Here is a 5,641-nt window from a genome sequence, read left to right on the forward strand (position 1 = left end):
AAGACAAAAGTCCTTATATAAAGAGGAAACCTGGACACATAAATGTGAAGAGGGAAGACAATGTGCACAAACACAGGGAAGGTGGTTATGTGTAAGCCAGGTAGACCTGCCTCAGAGAAGCAACACGCTGAACTCTGGACATAGGACCTCTCCACTCCAGACTTTGAGAAAATATAATTTTCCATTATGTAAGCCACTCAGTCTGTTGTGTTCCTGTAGCCCTACTAAACTAATGCAATCTTCAAAAAATATTTTTCTTGCAAATGGCAGATTCTTGAAAGAATGTCACAATATTTTAATCTATGTAGATGATTTACTCCCAATAATTTAAGAATCTTTCAATCAATTGTTAACTTTTGGTTTCAGAGATGCAGTTTAAATTTTTAAATTAAGTTATAATTTAGATGCAATATATTTTATTTTATCTGATCTGTTGTGGCAGATTCCAACCCAATGAAGAACAGTTCCATCATGTCCCAAATTCTTCCAAGACCTTGAGAGTCAGTCCCAACCCTCACCTTCCCTAATTCTGAACACAGTGTTCTCTCCATACAGTTTTGCCTTTTGCAAAATGTCATATAAATGCAATCTTGCAACACGTTGTTATTAGAGACTGATATATTTCACTTAGCTTAATGCACTTGGGTCTTACCCAATTTTTTTGGAGTACTCTATTTCCTTTCATCTTTGGGTACGATTACACTTTGACTATGTGTCAGTTTGTCTATTCTCTAGTGAGGAATATTTGGATTGCTTCTTGGCAATTACAAATAAAATGAGTCAAAACATTTGTCTTCAAAGACTTTGAGTGAATATAGATTGGCTTTTCACTTGGGTAAGTACCTGTGATCTAGATTACTGAGTCATATGGTAACTTTTGGGTAACTATAAAAAAAATACCAAGTTGTTTCATTAAAGTGGCTGTGGTATTTTATATTCATGCCCACAATATATGAAAATGTTATACTTTATTCAGTATATTTATTTATTTAGTATTGTCAATATTCTTTTTAAAAAATATTGATTAATTTATTTTAGTTATAGTTGGACACAATACCTTTATTTATTCTTATGTGGTGCTGAGGATCTAACCCAGGGCCTTGCACATGCTAGGTGAGCATTCTACCGCTGAGCCACAACCCAAAACCATAGTACTGTCAATATTCTTAACCTTAACTATTCTAATACTTATACAGTGTATCTCATGTTTTGTGTTTCTTTTATTTGATCTTTTTGGGTTTTTGTTTTGTGAGCCTTGGAATCGAACTAGGCAAGCCCTTTACCACTGAGTTACACCTCCAACCCTTTTATGGTTTAAATTTGTATTTACCTAATAACTTATAATGTCAAGCATCTTCTCATATGCTTTTGTCTCATCCATATATCTTATTTAGTAAATTGTGTATTCAAATCTTTTGTGCATTTTATTACTGAGTTATTTTAGTTTTAATGTGTTCTGAGTGTTCTTTTTTTGTGTTGGAAAAAAAAGTATATTTAGAATTAGACAGCTGGACTCTGTTTAGATGATCCCAATTTTGTTGGCAACGTCCAAAACATCATAGTAAGGAGCCAGTTGAACATATATGCCTTTTTCTCTCCATCAGGCCTGATCAGGGTGTTAACCTTGGCCACATCAATGCCATAGAGCTTCTTTATAGCTTGTTTGATCTGGTGTTTTTTGGCCTTGCCATCCACAATAAACACAAGTGTGTTGTTGTCTTCAATCTTCTTCATGGATCACTCAGTGGTCAGAGGGAATTTGATGATGGCATAGTGGTCAAGCTTTTTTCTCCTGAGGGCGCTCTTCTGAGGATATTTGGGCTGCCTCCAGAGCCGCAATGTCTTGGGTCACCAGAAGGTAGGTGGTGTGTAGGTCTTCTTCTTTTTATGACTGTGGACATTCTTCAACACTGCCTTCTTTGCCTTCAAAGCTTTTGCTTTGGCTTCAGCTTTGGGAGGGGCAGGAGCGTCCTTCTTAGCTTTTGGCGCCATCTTGGTGAGAAGGCCTGAATGTTCTTAATATTTTTGAATATAAATACTTTAGCAGATATGATTTGAAATATTTTTTCTAGATAATGGCTTATATTTTTCTCCTCTTAAATGGTGCCTAAGAATAGAAATTCTTAACTTTGATGAAGATTCATCATCTGTTATTTTTATGTATCCTGCTTCTAATTGTTTTATCTTTGAAATATTTGCCTAACCCAGGGTCACAAATATTTTTTACTGTTTTCCTCTTGAAGTAGTGTAATATTAGGTTTAAATTTAAGCCTATCATCTGTACCATCTATTTTGATTCATTTTTCTTTTATGTGCAAGGTATTGATCATTTTTTGTACTTGGATATCTAATTTAACATTTATTCATGATAGAAGCCCTTGGGAAAGCCTAAAAATAGAAAGAAACTCCCTAAGCTTGAAAAATAACATCTGCACAAATACATGCAGCCAACATCTTAGCTGAGGGTGAAAGACTGAAAACCTTCCCCTGAGAGCAGGAATAGAGCAGAATGTCTGCTTTTGCTACCTCTACTGCTCCCATCAATACAGTAAAATAAGAAAAATAAGTAAATAGTGAGTGGAAAGAAATGAAAACATCTCTGATTGCCTATATAGAAAATCTCAGCGAATCTAAACACTGGTTTGGGATAGTCATTGTGAGTTTTAACAAAGACCTGGCACAACATGGATTTCCTTTGATTTGTGGGTTTTAGATCTGAACCCTAGATCAAGTCCAGAAACTTGGCAAGGATTTGTGTAATGACCTTTTTACTAGAATGGTTGACCGTCTGCCTTAGATCTTTCATCCTTGATATATTTTTAACTATTTTGATTTCTTATTGAATGTATTGCATGTAAGTATACCATGTTGTATTATTTGTCTATAAAGTCTCTGTGGGTCAGGCCCCTTTATTCCAGTGGTTAAATTGCATCAACTCTTCTTCTGACACTTAAGTTTCCAACGAGATTTCTATAATTTTATTTTACTTTAAACAATATTCACCCCTTTAAAAAATTTCTATTATTTTACTCTCTTAACATCCTCATTGCTGTCAGGGAGCCTAGTCCTACCATCAGCATTGACCTCAGAAGGAGAGGCTCCTGATGATATCAGCGATCTCTTGCCTGCTCTTTCCTTAATGCTGAGATGAAGGAATCTTCTCCAAGTTCTTCCACACGACAAAGGTGACTCCTGTATTTTTCTGGCCTGCTATCATCTTCACTTCTATGAACTTTTTCATTCTTCAACTACCTTACTTTGTAGTTCTGGTAAGAACTCTTCATTTATTTATTTATTTATTTTTAATTTTTAATTGTTGGTTATTCAAAACATTACATAGTTCTTGACAGACCATATTTCACCCTTTGATTCAAGTGGGTTATGAGCTCCCATTTTTACCCCATATACAGATTGCAGAATCACATCAGTTACACATCCATTGATTTACATATTGCCATACTAGTGTCTGTTGTGTTCTGCTGCCTTTCCTATCCTCTACTATCCCCCCTCCCCTCTTCTCTCTCTGCCCCCTCTACTGTCATTCATTTGTCCCCCTTGTATTATTCTTCCCTTTCCCCTCACTTCCTCTTGTATGTACTTTTGTATAACCCTGAGGGTCTCCTTCCATTTCCATGCAATTTCCCTTCTCTCTCCCTTTCCCTCCCACCTCTCATCCCTGTTTGATGTTAATCTTCTTCTCATGCTCTTCAACCCTACTCTGTTCTTAGTTACTCTCCTTATATCAAAGAAGACATTTGGCATTTGTTTTTTAGGGATTGGCTAGCTTCACTTAGCATGATCTGCTCTAATGCCATCCATTTCCCTGCAAATTCTATGATTTTGTCATTTTTTAATGCAGAGTAATACTCCATTGTGTATAAATGCCACATTTTTTTATCCATTAGTCTATTGAAGGGCATCTAGGTTGGTTCCACAGTCTTGCTATTGTGAATTGTGCTGCTATGAACATCGATGTAGCAGTGTCCCTGTAGCATGCTCTTTTTACGTCTTTAGGGAATAGACCGAGAAGGGGAATAGCTGGGTCAAATGGTGGCTCCATTCCCAGCTTTCCAAGAAATCTCCATACTGCTTTCCAAATTGGCTGCACCAATTTGCAGTCCCACCAGCAATGTACAAGTGTACCCTTTTCCCCACATCCTCGCCAGCACTTGTTGTTGTTTGACTTCATAATGGCTGCCAATCTAACTGGAGTGAGATGGTATCTTAAGGTGGTTTTGATTTGCATTTCTCTGACTGCTAGAGATGGTGAGCATTTTTTCATGTACTTGTTGATTGATTGTATGTCCTCCTCTAAGAAGTGTCTGTTCAGGTCCTTGGCCCATTTGTTGATTGGGTTGTTTGTTATTTTATTGTCTAATTTTTTGAGTTCTTTGTATACTCTGGATATTAGGGCTCTATCTGAAGTGTGAGGAGTAAAGATTTGTTCCCAGGATGTAGGCTCCCTATTTACCTCTCTTATTGTTTCTTTTGCTGAGAAAAAACTTTTTAGTTTGAGTAAGTCCCATTTGTTGATTCTAGTTATTAACTTTTGTGCTATGGGTGTCCTATTGAGGAATTTGGAGCCCGACCCCACAGTATGTAGATCGTAGCCAACTTTTTCTTCTATCAGACGGCATGTCTCTGATTTGATATCAAGCTCCTTGATCCATTTTGAATTAACTTTTGTGCTTGGCGAGAGAAAGGGATTCAGTTTCATTTTGTTGCATATGGATTTCCAGTTTTCCCAGCACCATTTGTTGAAGATGCTATCTTTCCTCCATTGCATGCTTTTAGCCCCTTTATCAAATATAAGATAGTTGTAGTTTTGTGGATTGGTTTCTGTGTCCTCTATTCTGTACCATTGGTCCACCCGCCTGTTTTGGTACCAGTACCATGCTGTTTTTGTTACTATTGCTCTGTAGTATAGTTTGAAGTCTGGTATCGCTATACCGCCTGATTCACACTTCCTGCTTAGCATTGTTTTTGCTATTCTGGATCTTTTATTTTTCCATATGAATTTCATGATTGCTTTCTCTATTTCTACAAGAAATGCTGTTGGGATTTTGATTGGCATTCCATTAAACCTATAGAGAACTTTTGGTAATATCGCCATTTTGATGATGTTAGTTCTGCCTATCCATGAACAGGGTATATTTTTCCATCTTCTAAGATCTTCTTCTATTTCTCTCTTTATGGTTCTGTAGTTTTCATTGTATAAGTCTTTCACCTCTTTTGTTAGGTTGATTCCCAAGTATTTTATTTTTTTTGAAGATATTGTGAATGGAGTGGTTGTCCTCATTTCCATTTCAGAGGATTTGTCGCTGATATACAGGAATGCCTTTGATTTATGCGTGTTGATTTTATATCCTGCCACTTTGCTGAATTCATTTATTAGCTCTAATAGTTTCTTTGTAGACCCTTTTGGGTCTGCTAGGTATAGAATCATGTCATCAACAAATAGTGATAATTTAAGTTCTTCTTTTCCTATTTTTATGCCTTTAATTTCTTTCGTCTGTCTAATTGCTCTGGCCAGTGTTTCGAGAACTATGTTGAACAGAAGTGGTGAGAGAGGGCATCCCTGTCTTGTTCCAGATTTTAGAGGGAATGCCTTCAATTTTTCTCCATTCAGAATGATGCTAGC

General features: G+C 36.6%; 1 pseudogene; it reads right to left on the reverse strand.

The window, feature by feature from the left end:
• Positions 1-1,519: 1,519 nt before the first annotated feature.
• LOC114099610 (large ribosomal subunit protein uL23 pseudogene) lies at positions 1,520-1,992 on the reverse strand (annotated as a pseudogene).
• Between the last annotated feature and the right edge of the window lie 3,649 nt (positions 1,993-5,641).

Source organism: Marmota flaviventris, chromosome 3 (genome assembly GCF_047511675.1).
Source record: "Marmota flaviventris isolate mMarFla1 chromosome 3, mMarFla1.hap1, whole genome shotgun sequence".
In the NCBI taxonomy this organism is placed as follows: Eukaryota; Metazoa; Chordata; class Mammalia; order Rodentia; family Sciuridae; genus Marmota; species Marmota flaviventris.